Source organism: Lissotriton vulgaris, chromosome 11 (genome assembly GCF_964263255.1).
Source record: "Lissotriton vulgaris chromosome 11, aLisVul1.2, whole genome shotgun sequence".
Classification (NCBI taxonomy): domain Eukaryota; kingdom Metazoa; phylum Chordata; class Amphibia; order Caudata; family Salamandridae; genus Lissotriton; species Lissotriton vulgaris.
The window spans coordinates 112,425,625-112,444,409 of record NC_141699.1 but is presented as its reverse complement, the minus strand read 5'-3'; the positions used below and the strand labels follow the sequence as shown (position 1 = coordinate 112,444,409).

Sequence of the window (18,785 nt, the reverse complement as noted above, 5' to 3'; positions counted from 1 at the left end):
AATGAGTAACTTTAGATTAGTTAAAAAACATTGGGCGACTTTAAATTGGTTGAGGGAAGTCGTGGGCGGCCGTAAATTGGTTGAGGAGACTAGATTTATAAAAATAATACCAGCCTTTTTTAGGTCTCGCCTGTCGATGCGCATGCGCATCGAGCAAGCGAGACTATGGGGGCTTATCAACTCTTTATCCACACTGCAAGGAATCGTGGCGATTCCTTGCAGTGCCCGTGACTTTTAAGCTCAATGCGCATGCGCATTGAGCTTAAAAGCGCGTGCACGTCCGTCTTTGTTTACCCGCTCCGCCCCCTCCCCTTCCCGCCGTCTCGCATTTCCCCTGCCGCATCAAAGGCTTTCACGGCCGGCCGGCCATGCTTTCAGTTTCACGACCGGCGGACAGTGTGAATTACATTCCAAAGCCCGCTCTCCCTGCTCCGCCCCCTGCTCCGGCCGAGACGCATTTCTCCTCCCTCCTCCCCCCTCCTGGGTCAGGTTACCCTGCTTTCTCTTTCGTTTTTTTATTCGTTATGCTTTCTGGCAACAACACACAGTCGAGTAACGCAGGCAGAGAGAGGGACATCCGGGGCTCTGCTCACCACGGAGGTACGTTCAGCATGTTTAACTCGTGTTGTGATGCAGCCTTGAATTTGGCTGAGGACTTGTAGACAGTCTCCTTGCTCATGGTTTGGCTCTTAAACTGTGAATATCGGGTCTGTCCTCCGGAACAGAATGTTTTCCGGAACCTGTAATATCTTCTTTTCATTGGATCTGACATACGAGCAAGTGTTTGCACAGCTTGAGCAGAAATTGTGGTAGGAAATTAAATCTCTGTAATGCCAAGTCATTTGTAACGTGTCGTGTGCCTCCGACGGCCCCTTCCAAGCACTAACAGTGGATCTAAAAGCATCCTGTGTCTGCTGCATTAGCGCAGTTCACAACATTGGACTCCATGCTTGTCTTTTCTTTGACTCACACTTTTTTTTTTGTTGTCTTGGCCAGTGCATGTCTTAACTCTTTCCACCCAATGCGTTGCCTTTCCTGCGATACGATGCTTCCCCCTCACCCCACCCTTTATCCTTTGTCTCATTAACCTCAAATCATCGTTCGTACCGGCAACCTGAAACCAGTCCCCTTCTGAAGAATCCCCTGCCACCATCTCTCTCTCTCTCTCTCTCTCTCTCTCTTTCTCTCTCTCTCCCAAAAAAACCATCCCCCTCTAGAATGCTGAATTTGCTTTCAGAACCTGCCACCGACATTTTATTGTAGGACACGTTTCCCTTCTCGGCACTATATCGTGGATAAGATGACAGATACAGTTTAAAGCTTGGGCAAGTTGGGCAACTGCCCCGTCCCCCCACCATGCAAGCTCATCCGCCCTACCCGCCCTGGGAAAAGTGAACTTACTCTCAATGTCGCCTCTATTTCTGCATCTAAACCTCTCTGCTTTCCTCTGCGTACCTCTGACCCAGGCTCCTTTTACATTTCTTAAGGATATCTTGGCGCCTCACTCAAGGCATATTTCAGCTGTTTTTTCAGCGACCACAGTTTCGGAAACTTTATTTGGAACCATACAGGCTTGAATTCGCACAAAAAGGATAATAAAAGTACAAGTTGCACCGCGCAGGGATCTCAAAAGTATGTCTTGCCCAGGGTCCAAAATTCCTTAAGATGCCACCAGGGAGTTTACAAGACTGACCATTCCAACTCCAAGCTAGAGGCATTTTGTGTAAGGAGCTGCGGCTGGCTGGAGACTGCGGGCTTTGCAAAGAGTTAACAGTGTGTATGTTTGCTGAGGTGGGCGTTCAACTCTCTGGTGTCCACAGATGTGACTCCGGGTCCGTGGGAGTAACTATGTGGTGCTTCCAGCGCAGATGTGTCAGGGTAGAAGCACCGCAGCGCTCTTTCTCGTCCCCAAACCCACCTCTCTTTCTTCCACGCCCCTCACCCTCCTTTGCTCTTTTCTTTCTTCCTCCCTTTGTGCCTTTTCTCTTTCTCTCTTCTATCTTCACTCATTGTTTGTCATCTCACTCCTTTCACCCAATGCACTCCTTTAGATACTCACCTTCTCACTTCCTCTGTCTTCGCGTCTATAACTCTTTCCCCTCTCCTGTCCAACCGCTCTCCATCCCTCCCCCACTAATACAACAGGTTAAAAGTTCGATTGTTTATGATAAGAAAATAACTCGACTTCCTTGCACACATAAACAGTCACTATAGACTAAGTTCACACTCTCTTAGTTCACAGTCTCTTAATTTGAAATTGAGAGCCTTTGCAGCGCTTTGAAACCTGCTAACTATAAAAGTCGACACTAGATACAGAAATAAACATGGCGAGGACGGGCAGCATCCCAAGCTGTGGGCGAGCCTGCACCTCGCTTACCTGAGGCTTGCAGCAACCAGGAAGGGGAACTGGCGGCGACGAGGCTGCTCTGACTTCTTAAGAAGTGGGTGGGTCACGTGACCGCACTGAGGCAACACTTTTTGGCTAAAGGGAAGCCGTGGTTGCTTCACTTTGGGGTGTCCTTAGGGTACAGCCCCCCAATGTTGCAACCGAGAGTTATACGCTTTAGTGAGTGTTCATTGGTTTATGAGGGCTTGAAGATGAGGCTGCCGATAGCTCTTGAAATGTGGCCAAAATATTACAAATGCATGACTAATGCTCTTCTCCAAGGATGCTTTTAGGCGCTACAATCTGCTTAGGGTGTGTTGTCATGTAGAGGCCAGGCAGAGGAGGTACTAGGTAAATGAGGTAGATTTCTCAATCACTTTATGATTTGCGACCATCAGACACCCATTCTATTGGCCTAAAATGCTTTTGGGGTGACCATGGAGTATTTATCGAACATATGTGCTTCCTGGACACCCTCAACCCCTCACCCTCACTCACCCTCAACCCCTCACCGTCACTCACCCTCAACCCCTCACCCTCACTCACCCTCACCCACCCTCAACCCCTCACCCTCACTCACCCTCAACCCCTCACCATCACTCACCCTCAACCCCTCACCCTCACTCACCCTCACTCACACTCACCCACCCTCACCCTCACCCTCACTCACCCTCACTCACCCTCACCCACCCTCAACACCTCATCCTCACTCACCCTCACCCTCACTCACCCTCAACCCCTCACCCTCACTCACCCTCAACCCCTCACCCTCACTCACCCTCAACCCCTCACCCTCACTCACCCTCAACCCCTCACCCTCACTCACCCTCACCCTCACTCACCCTCAACCCCTCACCCTCACTCACCCTCACCCTCACTCACCCTCACCCACCCTCACACCCTCAACCCCTCACCCTCACTCACTCACCCTCACTCACCCTCACTCACCCTCACTCACCCTCAACCCCTCACCCACCCTCACTCACCCTCAACCCCTCACCCTCACTCACCCTCAACCCCTCACTCACCCTCACCCTCACTCACCCTCACCCTCACTCACCCTCACTCAGCGCAACCACAGAATCTTCACTAAATATATTTAATAAACTTTAAGCTATTGGCAATATAAAATAAAATCCATTTTATTTACGTATTAATTATTAATTGTTTTTTTAAGCCATTGATTTTTTTTATATCAATACATATAAGTCACATATAAGTCCCGTTAATACAAAACATGTTGCTTTACAAATGCTAGAGGTGTCACATTTACAAAAATTATAACTATTGGCTTTGTAAAGAAGAAAGCTATTAATTTAGATATTTAGAAAAAACAACACATAAATAAAAAACAAAAAAATAAATAACACCTATAGCTCAAACTTTACTACTGCGAGACCTATTGCATTTCCAATGCTTGTTTTTTCTTATTGGCTAGCGAGACCCGCAAATAACACGTGCGCTTGGCAGAATGTTTAGTTTTTGCACTTCCTACTTCCGTCAGTGGGCGGGATCTATAGCGTAAACAGAGAGCTGCTGACTTTACATTGGCTGAGAAGAGCAGAATTTTCTGATAGGCGGGTTCTGTCTTCACTGGACCTTGCCCCATAACAGCTTCAATGACGCTGTCTTCCGCTTACAGCCACCCGGCCTGTACCTTCGTGGAGGGTCGTCACCTCCTGCTGCCCGCCTCTGCCCTTCCCTCCTGGAAGCTTCGGTTCCCTGTTCAGTTCCCACCCCCTCTTGGTGTTGCTGTGCCCGGGAGCCCCTCATGCGGTTGTCTCAGGCCGACCTCCGCGGCTCCCTCCTTGGGAACTCCTACTCCACCTTTATTTCTGCCCCGCGCTGCCTCTGGGAGCCGATACGAGTTTGGTGAGTGTGACGCGCGGCTGTCACCTGTCAGAGGTGCTGCCCACGCAAACATGGGGTGGTCAGGGGTGTGACAATAGCGGTCTGTTAAGGTGACTGTTTACACAGTTCGCATTTTTCGGTTGGACCAACAAGTCCCAGTATGCTTCTTTTTAGACGGTTAAGCAGGATAGTGTGAGATCTACTCTCCTGCAAGGCTGCCAGATGGCTCCAGAATCGGACTTTACTTTTTGGTATTTCAAGTATGTTACTTCAATTGGCGTAGTTTAAGTGAACCAAGAATGCATCTCCAGGCTTCCAGAATGCTCTAGGTTGCTAGATAATGACTTTGGTTGTTTGTTAACCGTGTCCTCGTGACTTACTGGTGGGCGTATAGACTCTACACTTACTATGGTAAGTGGGAACATTGCAGCTTCAGATGTTCCGTATGGAGCCAGTCGAATTTGTTGGTGAATTTATTGTTACAACTGAAGTACATATGACGGTAGGGCATTTTATTTGCATTTCTTTAATAACAATGTGCCTCGAACTTTACTTTACTGTCACTCTTATTTGCTTTCTTTCTATTGTATGGCTCCTCTTGTTTTAGCCTGTCTATCTTGTGGGTGTTCTTCCCATGAAGCATACCTTTTTACCATCTCGTTGTTTGACTGGCTTCTTTGCGTCCTCTACTTGCTTAAAAGGAGCTACTTTTTTTCCCCCTTTTTATTTACCATCCCATGGTACAGGGGTTTACCAGTTGTCATCCTTATGTGCTGGTCTCGCCTCACTTTGCTCTCTCGTGTCCAAGTGTTTCTCTCCTCCTACCCTCACTCGTTGTTCTTTCGCTCGTGTGATTCCAACCTTTTTGTTTTCCACATTCCCCACTTTTTTGCTTCCCTCCTCCCCTGCCAGCTGGGCTACTTAACCCGCCTCTGCTCCCAACTCATTATAATTTTTTTTAGCACTTTTGAGCTACCTTTTGAATGAGCACCACACATGTTCCAGCCCTGCCACGTAGGGCACTGAGTTTGTCATCAGTGGTGTGCCCCAGTCTGAGAAGTGGTTTTTGGGTATTAGTGCATGTTACAAATGCTAGCACTAGTGGCAGCCTCCCTCAGAGTTTATGTCCTTTCCCAGGGGGATCCTGCTGCGGGGGACTATGGTTATGTTGCATCTCAACTCAAGTTGAATCACTGCACCCCAAACAGGTTTCGCTACATACTAGCAACACACTTTGAATATCTAACATTAATTCCTAGCTGTATTTCAAAATATATATTAAAAAAACCAATGTAAGTGGTCATAGTATAAGCCTCTATGTCACTTGCTCACCATTCAGGCCTCGAAAATTCGAATCGCCCACTCGCTATGGTGAGTCAAATTTTATCAGGTCTAGCTATACTTAGGACCTACTTGCCCCTTCTGGTGAGTTGACAAAGAACAGGTATTCTGTTGTCAGAAAGTGAAGGAGTAATAAAGATGCCTTTAGATCTTGTTTTTTATCTGGTCACATTTGCTCTGTGTTCAGCGGTCAGAAGTCAGTTTACAATTACTTTTCTATCTCTGACTGCAGAGTTCCAGGATTTTGTATAGTGAACTATCTAACCTGCTGTATAAATTGTGTCATGAAAGGTTGTAGGGTATCAGTTTTTTGTAAAACACAATCAAGTAGCTAATAATTCAGCTGTACAAACATTTCAACATATATTTCAGTAGTTGTGAAAGGCCATTTTTTGTACTTCTGTATGATGATAAAAGTATTTTAATAGGATAAAAAACAAATCAGAACACTTTACTCGTTTATGTGCAAATAATATGTTTTCTGGAACACAAATTTCGAAGATTACTGTTAATACATTTATATAGTTTTATCAGTAAAGATTCAAGGTAGTGGGAAGGTTTTTGGCCATTTCTTGGAAATGTACTGTCTGTAAATGACAGTGCGCTACCACATCATGCTTTAGTAATATATTTATTAAAAGTGTGTGTTTAAACATGAACTAAGAAACATTCCTGCCCCTGCCCTGATACAGGGCAGTGCTATCAGTAACCTGAGAGGCAAGTCCGAAATCCGAAAGATCCTAACAACTATAAGCCAATCTCGCTGCTCCCTCATCCTGCTAAGGTCCTGGAGAAGGTGATGAACATCCAACTCGGTGCGTTTCTTCATCGTAACAACTTCCTGGACCCTTCACAATATGGGTTCAGGGCGGACCATAGCACTGAGTTGGCTCTGTTGAAATCTACTGAGGAAATCAGAGAGGCCGTAGATGGAGGAGGTAGTGCTGTTCTGATTTTATTAGACTTGTACGCGGTCTTTGACACGGTCCATCATAAGTTATTGATGGACCGGTTGTCTGCGATTAGTCTGGAAGGCCTAGCATGGAACTCCTACAGTCTTTCTTAGCTGTTAGGACCCAAACCGTGGATCTGGATGGTAATTCATCTAAACCATTCACACTCCCCTGCAGGGTGCCACAGGGCTCTTCTCTTAGCCCAACGCTTTTCAACATATATAGCGGGAGTCATTAGATCCTTTGGCTTCCAGCTCCCCTCCTATGCTGACGACACGCAAATTGTGTTGTCGCTGACTAAGGGAGGTGAGAGACTGGGGACCGCTTCCATGAGAGTAATATCCAGTTGGATGTCCTCCAACTGTTTAAAGCTTAACTCTAATGAGACCGAGGTCTTAAAGTTCGGGAATAATCCACAGGTGTGGACACCGGAATGGTGGCCACAAGATTTAGGCCTTTGCCCTATACCCACTAAGAAGGCCAAAAAAATGGGGGTATTAGTGGATAATAAACTCTCCATGGGGAATCAAGTAGCCTGGTGACCTCAGCCTGCTTTATGATTCGTAGAATCATATGGAAAATCAAGTTCTTCCTAACCGAGAGCGATCTCAAGACAGTTGTCACGGCCCTTATAACATCGCGTTTGGACTATTGTAACAGCCTATATTTGAAAATACAAAAACAGCATATGAACAGGCTCCAATTAGTCCAAAACGCAGCGGCCAGGCAGCTGTCCGGAACACCTAAATTTGTTTCTGTTAAAGGAGAGCTTAGGAAGCTACTTTGGCTTCCAATAAAACAAAGAACTCTCTTTAATGCTCTCTGTATAGTCTTTAAAGCTGTTAACGGTATCGGTCCGGAGTTTCTTAGGCAAAAGTTTCACTGGTACGTTCCTGGGAGAACGTTACGATCCACCAGTGCTAAACAAGTGGAAGTTTCCATGGCTAAAAAAGTAAACTGGGGAGGCAGGAGTTTTACTCATTGTGCCTCAAGAGCCTGGAACGAGCTCCCCTTCTCCCTCAAAACCGCCCGAATCGCCTAACGTTTGGGAAGGGCCTGAAAACTTGACTTTTTTCACAGTTGCACTCTTTTAGCTTCCCACGAAGACCAGTACTAAGCGCCAGGACACCCATGGGTAATCGCGCGCTCTATAAGTGCCTATAACCTAACCTAACATAACATATGTGTTTAACTATTACGCCGGCTCCGGGACTTGTGCTTCGGGTGCCACAAGCCACACTGGAGTACTGGTGATCCCGCCTAGGTGTCCAGGGAATTATGAGTTGTAAATATTTATACTGTGCTGGGAAAAGGGTAAGAGGGGTGACAGTGAGACAAGAGACGGGCACTGTTTGAGTGGAACATACACTGATAAACAAGCATGCGAGTGGTGAACGCGCACCACACCGAGACATGTGTTTTGAATTATCACGCACACATCTCTGCACGATAATTCAAAACACATGGCGTCTGTGCGGGTAACCGCAACCAATAGGCCATGGGCGGAGCAAAGGCGGCACACCAACAATAAAATAGTACCTACCGTAACAGTAGCTTGATTAGATTACCAAATGTAGCGCTGCAGTCCTTGGATGCCGAGCTGATACAAAGTGCCATATTGGTCTCTGAAGTTTGTTCCTGAACAGGAAATTGTTTCAGCTTACTTTTTTTATTCCACTTGAGCAGGACCATGTCTGATTTGCATATGGCTTGTTCCCATCTGAGGTGGCATGGTGGGGTGGGGGTGGATGGGGGGGGGGGGGGGGACAAAGATGGACTGTATTACTGCCCAGAGTGATTACAAGAAGCTGAGATTATTTCAAGATATCCGCCTTTGACTTTTTCCACCTAAGATAAACTGTTTATGCCAGTGAATAAAATGCAAAAAACAATTTGATGGACAGAATGTAGATCAATGTCTTACATTCACCCCAGTACAAGGATCTGGGCCTAAATCCATCGTTTTTTGCACTCCACACCACCCTGGGTCAGATAATGGCTTTATGCAAATCAGCTCTGACCCTGTGCCCCATGGGAACAGTCCAGTCCGAACTACAACAGCCATATCTTTCCCAGACCGGAATCAAGCATCCGAGGACCGGACCGGTTTCGAGGTAACACCTCTCATCAGCCCGGCTAGCTTGACTCCAGTGGTGTGGAGGCTCTGGGACCCACGTCTGAGCTACCCCAGTACACTCAGGGAGAAAATTACAAAAAACAATTTGATGGACAGAATGTAGATCAATGTCTTCCATTCACCCCAGTACAAGGATCTGGGCCTAAATCCATCGTTTTTTGCACTCCACACCACCCTGGGTCAGATAATGGCTTTATGCAAATCAGCTCTGACCCTGTGCCCCATGGGAACAGTCCAGTCCGAACTACAACAGCCATATCTTTCCCAGACCGGAATCAAGCATCCGAGGACTGGACCGGTTTCGAGGTAACACCTCTCATCAGCCCGGCTAGCTTGACTCCAGTGGTGTGGAGGCTCTGGGACCCACGTCTGAGCTACCCCAGTACACTCAGGGAGAAAATTACAAAAAACAATTTGATGGACAGAATGTAGATCAATGTCTTCCATTCACCCCAGTACAAGGATCTGGGCCTAAATCCATCGTGAATAAAATGCAGCATTGGTATGCTGCGGAATGATCTTCAGAGATTAAAGCGAACGCCCAGAATTCAGAAGCAGAATATAAAATGATGTACAGAGAGTATTACAGGCTTGTGGAGCTCCTCCCAGTGCACCCAGTCATCGGCAACCGATGAGAGAGGTTGTGTGGAGAGGTGGGCGCTTTCAGACCTCTGCTTTTAAAAAAGGGGTTTAGTGGGAATAGTAGGGTCTATCACATCTAAGGTTTCTCTGCTCAGCTGAACAGGACCTTTTAAGCCTGGGACAAAAGGACAACTACAACCTGAGCAGACGAGGAACTGTAACACAATTCCAAATGCCTGCCAAATAACCTTGTCCAACAATGGAAGAGGCTTTTGTACAATTATGGGATCTTGGGGCAGCAGAACATTAAACTTCAGGAATGTAATAACACCGATAAAGGTTTGGGAACATTTGGTAGTGTTTAATTGAACGCATGACTGTGAGCAGTAGAGAACTGTCGTGCTCGAATGAGTTGGGAATTCTCGCTCCGCCTGTTCAGTTAATTGATATTGCAGGTTTCATAAAGGTACGTGAGTCTGCCAGGAGCGAAATTAACCTGCAAGAGCATGTGTCCGACTTTAGAAAAAACATGAATTGGAACATATAAAAAGTTTCCACTCTGAAAATGTTAAAGTCTACAACTTGACCCGTGAATGAAGGAAAATGAGATGAAAAGTAAGTACATTTCATTGTTTGTTTTAACTGGTGTAATTGATGCAAAATCGTAAATGTTTGATCCAAACACAGTGTAAAACGTAAAGAAAATATATTGCTACACAAATATACCCTTGGGTCAATTAGCGCTCTTAGTGTAGTCTTTCTGAAGCTTTTTTAAATTTATTTTTATTAAAATGTTTTCTATAGCTTTTTCATGTATACAATATTAAGCCAAACCTTTCCATTTACTACGAACCTAAACTGATGCAGTACCACCCAAAGGTCGTCCAATAGATTGTTCAAGAGTCTTGCACCATACCATCATCATGCGACATACCGGTCCCGCCCCATGGTCGCTTGCTATTGCTTATACAGGAATACTAGAGAATCGTCTCACCACATGCACAATATTTTTGTGTATTTTCTGCTGCAACCTCTCTCAGCATAGACCCTCAACTCCGCTGCAGCTCAGAAGTCCATGGCTCAAGTCCAGTCAGCGGCAGTCTGTGCTCTCCAAGCGCAGACTATTTCTTTTTTGGCCACAATTAACCTGTCCTCGCCCATGGGTCCCTGGCCTGGGCGTGTAAGAGGATAGAAAAGCGGCAGCCCTGTTGAGTACCCCGTTGTATTGATAAGATCGCGGGCAAGGCATGGTTCACGCTCACCATTGCCCATGGGGACTGGTACAGAAGTTTTATGTATACTCTAAATAATGGGCTGAAGTTAATTTCTTCAAGAAACCTGTGCAGAAAGGGTCACTCCACAGAATCAAAAGCTCCCTCCAAGTCCATCGAGAGAAGGGCCTTGAGGTTCTCTGTGTTGGGCCAAAGCCACCTACAGGAGTCTATTGCAGTGCCTCGTTCCCCTATTGGGCAGGAACATGTTCTTGTCCCAATGCCCAAGTGTTCCAATTACCCCCACCAATCTATTTGCAAGCACTTATAGCAATATTTTTATTTCACAGTTAATAAGTGACATCTGACTGAATGTAGCACGATTAGAATCTGGTTTACCTTCTTTATCAAAAACTTCTGCAATAGCTGTTTCATATATTACCATGTTTTAATGATTCCCTATAGGCAGGTGTGGCATCCTGAATAAAATATTATACTCTACTATATTAAAAATCTATACCGTAACAGTAAGGATTATAGCCTACCAGCCACATTCTTTGGTCTGGCTTATCACTCTACAGTCGGCCCTGTACCCTATTATGTAGGTAGGCTGAGATCTCCACTCCCACGCCTCAGAACCCATCGTAGCTGAGATTGTCAACTGCATGTCAAACGAAGGGAATACTTTGTGATTCTTTTTTCCTACATTGAAACAACATCTTGCTCTTTCAACATCTATTGTGACAGATAAAACTTTTTTTTCACAGAGATAGGCAGGCCGCTTGGTCCAGAGTAGTATCTGGTTCCTAGACAGTGCCCATGGTGGATACTGTCATTGAACACTGAAGTCGTAGAATGCAGGCACAGGTACACTTCAGTTGGATAACCTGGTGGGTGCTTTGCATAAGTCACCCTACAGGGATAGTGAGCTTTAGTGGTTGTACCTTACTCTAAGGGGTGGTATAAACTTTGATACAGAATACCGAAGAAAATGGCAACCCATACACTCAATATCCACCTTGTGTGAACAGTACCGGATCTAAAACAATTTTATGGCATTGAAAGCCGTAACACTGCACCAGAACGTTCTAAACTTGGTCTGATACAGCTACAAATTGGAGATCATCCACAGATCACCGCAGGGCCTGCCAAAGAAGATGGTGTAAAACACAAAAGAGCAGACCAGGTCAAGAGTTGGTGTGTAACTACCACAGCTACTGTGAGACAAAGTAGGTGGATGCGTTAAACAAGTTGTTGAAAACAGCAACTGTAGATAACAGAAGACTAAAGCAATTTCCATCAGACCCCCGTCGTGGTGGAGTGTTACATCACGTGGAAATTGCTGATCATACCATGCCGAATCCGAACGTAAAGTGCCGGTTCGGAGAAGATGTCAAAAGTATACTGAAAATGTACATCCTAGAGTGGTATGAATTTAAAACGGTGCAGTGCTTAGATGGTGATAGTGAATTAAAAAATGGCTACTCAGACTCCAAATAGCATTTGGACAGGAGTCTAAGTGTCAAGGATTAAAAACACGCCAAAAAAGAGAGTTATTCTATGGCGCTGTGCAGTATGGTCGACATGTTTCAGCCTGATGGACATCTAGCCCGGCTTTCTTCAGGACCTTAAATTGAAATAGCTACTGCAACCCCATATAGTATATTGCATAACAAGTAACAGGAATGTGCTACTAGAGAGATACATTTATATCATAAACTCAGATACTTAAGTGTCCACTGAGAGGGAAGATATGCGTCTTCTTCCCAGCTTTGTGTGGGTGATGACCTCACCTCACCCGGCGACCGCTCGGGAGTATGAGGCCCCGCTCTGTCCGTCGGTGCCCAAAGTCCGGAAACGAGCGGAAGATGGTGTAGCAAGACCTGCTCTTACTGCACTTCAAAATGCTCACCATTCTCACATCACAGCAAAACAATGAATTCTATGCTTATTTAATCCAAATTGGAAAAATACCTACCCATTTAGGATCTCAAGCATCCACTTAAATTCCGCTGAAAAATGTTTATTCGAAGGCTCATGCTGCCGGAAGTTCAACTGTTTTAGGAGGGTGACCTTTAAGATGCATGCTTTCATATCTTTATCAATTCCAAGCAGTGAAAGTTCCTGCAGGTTAAGATTGTTGATTAGTCTCAACGGCAATACCATAACTGTGACAAAGTTGCCACTGAGGATAGCTACCACGTGCATAGTCTGGTTGTTGTCTTCTTACAGCGTCTGGGGTGTCCTTACCTGGATGACTGGCTAGTTAAGTGTCAGAGCTATCTCGATAATTCTCGCCTCAGTGCCTACTCTAACCTGGGAATACACTCGGTAACTCTGGGCATTAAGCTTGCCTCATCTCTACAACGGCCCCCCACAGACGCCAGGGATGCCTGGTTTCACCCTGGAGATACCCAGTAAGGGACCATCTCACAGGGAAAACCAGGACGGGTTCCCCAGCGGTCTGCAGCGCCAGGACACTCGGTTAGAGTAACAGTGCGCTTTACAAATACCCAACATTTACATTTACATGCATGCCTGAGTCTTTTTTTATGAGTAAGGACTTTTCTATAAACAAAGGCATGTCCTCCCTTGCCCTATCCACTTAACAGTTTTTGGGAGCAGTAATGGACACAAAGGAGGCATATCCTTCTGAAGAGAGCATACTACACTTCAAATGCTGTCAAGCCATGCAGCAAAAATAAAAAGAATGATCAGTCAGCCTTCTCAAATCTCTACTAGGCATGATGGCATACTGCTAATACCAAACTGCAGGCTTCACATGTACCCTTTCTAGAATGAATTGGATGCACAATGTCACAGGATCTATGAACAATCATGTCAACCATATTGCAGTGATGAGAATTACTTCTGGTAGCAGTTGCAGACCAACATAGCCATAGACTTGCCTTTTCTTCAGGAACCATCTCAATTAGTCATGGCTACGGACGTCTACATGATTTGTTGGGGTCTCCAGTTACAAGACTTGGAAACGAGAGGTAATTGGGCCCACCAATAGAAGTAGCTACACATCAACTTACTGATACTCAAAACGATAGTGATGCAGCGTAAATATTTCCTTCCAAGGCTCAGAAACTCCGCTTTTCTTATAAGGACGAAGAACACAATGTCCATGTTTTATGTAAACAAGCGTAGTAGAACAAAAGTCAAAGTCAAAGTCAAAGTTTATTATGTTTTTGGCTCTCAGTGAGGGCCACATAAAATAAAACACACAATATACATCACGTAAAAGAATCCACAAAGTAGCACCATACAGTCTAGAAAAAGCGATGTGGCACATACAATCATTAGTCTAGCAGTCCCCAGCAATTCCCCGTGCATTATTAATAAATATCTAAAAAACTTTTAAAAAAGTTAAAAATTCTGTAGCAAAACATTTCATTAGGTGGGCTATAAAGTGCATGGAGAAAAGTATTTACATTTAAAATTCCTAGCTGCAGACAAATTGGTTTTAGCCATTTGAGGCGAAAAGGACGCAATACCTTGCATACAAACAAAACATGATTACGATTCTGTACACCATTATGGCAGAAATTACATACGGGAGACACACCGTACCATTTTGCGTGAAGAGAATTTAAAGGAAGCAGATCTTGTCTCAATAAAAACCATAACCTTCTGATTCTGTGAGGGATGTTCCAGATGAGATATTGTTGGGGCTGTTTAAACAAGTATGTATTTAACAAGGATTGTCTATCTTTTTTCCTTGTTTGGGCTATCCTATCTAGTTTATAACATAGTTCCCAGGATGCGTTTTTTAATTTCATCTTAAGTTCAACAGGGTCTAATGAGAACAAGATGTTTGCATCCAACTCTAGTAGACCAACAGCCATTCTAAAGTTTTTTACCAATAAAGAGAAGTCGTTGAGATCCCCCAAAAGTTCTCTTTTAATCGCTTCTCTGAGGGAACCATTTTTTCCTCTAACCAGACAGGCTACCCATCCTACAAGGGCAATCAGCCCCTGCACCCAACCACTTCTCAAACCAAATTCTAGCCTGCATGAACTGTCAGAGCAGGCCGTATTTAGAGATGATATTTTCCTTAAGATCTTTCCTTCTGTTTTCGACACAAATCCCCAGTGTTTTATATCCACTAATTCAATCCCATAAAGGAGAGTGGCAGGTATCTTAGCTTTGAATACATCAAGGAATAATGTGAAGTGTCTCTTCCCTGTAGCATTATACAAAGAGCACAATCCCATCCCATGTGACAATGCTTTACGAGAATTGTGCTCTATGTGGGCAGTCTCACTTATGTTTGCTGTAATTATTTTCCCTAAAAAGGTGTAGGTTTTAACGACCTCTAATTTCTGTCCTCCTAATATCCAGTTGTAATTTGCAGACCTGCATTTTTTCTTACCGAAAATACACATAATCTTGCTTTTAGTAGCATTAATCTTCATAAAATGTGTTTCTGCGAAAAGTGTTAATGCATGCAGGCGATTTGACAGGCCCTTCGGAGTTAGGTCAAGTACAAGTATATCGTCTGCATACATTAGAACAGATATCGGTACTCCCCCGATTTTTGGGGCTAGTCCTCCACTGGATGTTATTTGGGACGGTAGGTCAGCTGTATATAGGGAGAACAGTATAGGGGCTAATATGCATCCTTGTTTCAATCCATTCGGGGAAGGGATTGATTGGGAAAGTCCCCTTTCCCCACCTAGTAACAGCTTGCACCATGTGTTGGTGTGAAGGGACTTTACCAATTCTAGTAAATATGCTGGCATACCCATTGTGGCAAGTTTTTTCCATAACATTGACCGATCTACCTTATCAAACGCGGTTGAAAAATCAATGAATGCCACATATATTCCGCCTCCTCGAACTCGGACATATTTGTCTACAAGCACCTGTAAGGCAGTTAAATTATCCAGGGTTCCATGCTCTTTACGGAAGCCAGTTTGCTGCATAGGTAAAATATCATTTACATCTATCCATTTCATAATTAATAATAAAACACATTTTGCGAAAATTTTTCCTATTGAATCTAAAAGTGCAATTAAGCGATAATTCTTAGGGTTATCCCGTTCTCCCTTTTTGAATATGGGAATCAGAATACTACCCCTCCAAGAATTGGGGACTAATTTAGTAATAAAACATCTCTGAAACAGTGGGAGTAATATCTTACTCCATAAAGTAACATCCTGCTTTATCATAGTCATGGGCAATTCATCCGGGCCCATGGCTCCGGAAGAGCGCATACTTCTTATCACAGCTGCTATAGATTCTTCAGTAGGAAGATCTATATTATCCTCTTTATTCAGGATAAATTCTAAATTATTATCCTCCACTCCATTGGAAGCGTAAAGATTAGAGATAAATGTCATCCATACTTCCTCTGCAATAGAAACTGGAGTAGGAAGAGTTCTCGCTCCGCATCCTTTTCCTATTACAGACCAGAAGTCTCTAGAGTTATTATTGACAGATGCCTCTCGTAACCGTATCCATACCTTATCTTCTTTTTCTTTCTTTAATTTATTTTTTAATCTGTTCCTTCTTCTTTTGAGTAGGGCTAAGTTTCGTTCGTTTTCTCTAGTTCTGTTTAGGTATTGTTGCCTAACGAGTTTATTTACTTCCTTATTTAAGGATAGCAATAAAGGCGGAGGGCGTGGGAGGTTTTTAGGATTACTATTCATCTTTGCCATCCTTCTTAGTTTCTGCGATAGTAATTCAAACTGAAGGAGTTCTGAACCTTGCCATTCCTCTAGTTCCAATATGGTTTGGGCAAGAATACTTTGAACGTTCCTTATAGATCTAGAATCCCAGAAACATCTTCCTCCCTTACACTTAATATTAATTCCTGTATTACTCAAGGTCCAGGACTCAGCCGCCGGGGGTTGGAGGGAAATTGTTATATTAATGATTTTATGATCACTCAAGGTAGAGTTAGAAATCACAATATCCTGAATAAAAGAGTACGTCTCATAGTCTGTGATAACATAATCTAAAATAGATTCACCTCTATAAGACCCATGTGTGAACTTAGCTGGGACATCAGAGGGCATTCTGCCATTTACTATAAGCCCCTCTACCAAGCTTATTTCCTCTAATAAGATCTTTCCTCTTTTGTTGGTTTTTATTTTATTAGGAAAAAGAGATTGAGGTATATTATACGCTTCTTCCTTTGTCTTATTTCTAAATAGCTCTAGGCTTATGTTAGAGACTTTACAGTTCAGGTCACCCATAAGGAGGATATATGGAGGGACAGGCCCCTCTATCAACTGTTTTATATACAAGAACATTCGCTTTAAGACAGCATTAAACTTATGTTCTGGGGGTATATATGCATTAATAACTACAAGTGACTTTCGAGGACCTTCTAAAGCTAGATTGTTGATGGATATTACTTGAAAAAGTTTGCTAATATCAACATGATGAGAGAATTGCCATTGGAAAGCATTAGATAAAAAACAGACAATTCCCCCTTTTGCATGACCTCTATTAGATGGAGTAGCGGGGGCCTCAAAAACAAAATAGTCTTTCCCCCCATATTGTATATCTTTACACCATGTTTCTTGGATACACAATATATCAGCATTCAGAGAAAGGAGATAGTTCAATTTCTCAGGGGAATTGTACAGAGCTGCAGCATTCCAAGAGATGATATTAAGTTGTCTGTTAAAGATGCTGAAACAGGCATTTACTCATCGATGTGTTACTCGATAATGCTCCAGGTAGCCAATTCCATTGCTGGGGGTCATGACATTGAGATGAAATCATGCTCTCATTACATGTTGGAATCTTTGAGACCATACGCTTTCCCCTTGATACACAAATTTTTAAATCCTTATTACAAGCAGACAAGACATTTTGCTTAATACCCAAGCTAGTTGGTCCTTCTCTATAACAGGTACTAGTAAATGGTAATACATCTATACCTCGACATTGAAAAGCTTCTGCTTGCTGTAGAATGATGTTAGCAATTATTTTTGAGCAGAATTTAACCCTTGCTCGTTGGCCATTCTCACATGTTACTATTGAAACCAGATCTATGTCACTTGACTGAATTAATTTTAAACTTTCAATATCTTTAAGGCAGCTAAGCAACCATGACCTGTTTAAAGTTAGGTCAAAGTCAAATAGTGGCAAAAAGTCCAATGACAGTGTATCCACCCATACTGGAGCGACTTTTGGTGGCACATTAATTGATACTAGTGGTACTTCAGAAGGCAGTTGAAAAATAGGGGCAGATGGATTAAGTGTCCGTATTACCGTAGTCTCCTTTCTTATGTTTTCTTCTGCTGATACACGTGGTTCTGTCTCGTTAATCTCAGAACTTGGGGCTCTTCTATCAGTAATTTTAACAGCAGGAATGTCTTTCGCAGCCAAGGTGGGGGCGCAAACCTCTGCCACTTTCATATTGGTATCTAATAAGGAGTTTTCTGAGATTTCCAGTTCCTCCAAAGCTTCATTTACATGTTGCTGAAATATAACTTGCTTTTGTCGTCTCCTTGTATACTTGCGAACTGGCTTCCTGTTCTTTCCTTTATATTTTTTACATTTTCCCTTTTTGAATCCCTTAGTATCAGATGTTGATTCATATTCTTTTTTGTCATGACTAAAGATAGGGAATAACGCATTTCCAGTGGTTTGATTGTCCACTGCAGGGACTTCTTCCTCCTTTGTTTGACTCTTTGATGTAGTATCAGATGTGAGGCGTGAACTTTCGTCCATCACTATAGAGTCTCTTTGTTTTTCATTCAACTTTATTGTGGAGGATGGTATTAAAGTTTCAACATGCTCATGTACTTCTACCTGGAGCGTTGGCCCAACCACAGTAGTTGTTCTTAACATGTTATCGCCTTCCACAGTATTTGGGTTCACAGGAGTTGTTCTTAACATGTTATCGCCTTCCACAGTATTTGGGTTCACTGGAGTAGTAGGCATGACTTTTCCATTCTCCGTATGCTTTGTCATTAGGACTTTCAAAATCTCAGTTACTGAGTCCATAATACAATCAGTACTCACAGCAAATTTTCCTAATAGCAATAATATAGAGGCCAGAAGGTCCTCGAGAGCTATTAAAGAGTCTGAGATCGGTTTTTCATTTTTTGGATATTCGGTCTCTACATAAGCACGAATCCCTGATAGATTGAGATTTGGAGATTTCATCTCGCTTTGCATAGAGGGAATGTCGTTGGATGCAATGGATGGAGTACTGCTATATAATGTTAGTCCAGGGGGATGTACTTTGTTGGGAGTTTTGTTCAGTTCAGATTGGTTCCCCTGTCTCTCATCCATGTATCGACCACAGAGTTCTAAATCAATACTGGACAACATAGATAGTTCCACTGCATCCT

At 43.6% G+C, this 18,785-nt stretch overlaps 1 protein-coding gene across 6 annotated transcripts in view; it reads left to right on the top strand.

Moving 5' to 3' along the window:
- The first annotated feature begins 3,988 nt into the window (after positions 1 to 3,988).
- The window catches only part of RNF185 (ring finger protein 185), a 121,106-nt gene continuing 106,309 nt past the window's right edge, over positions 3,989 to 18,785 (top strand). The window contains exon 1 of one of the 6 annotated variants that reach the window (XM_086942838.1): positions 3,989 to 4,258. The gene's annotated coding sequence lies outside the window, so the exon portion shown is untranslated. The other 5 variants (XM_086942834.1, XM_086942839.1, XM_086942836.1 and 2 more) reach the window with 5 other exon arrangements.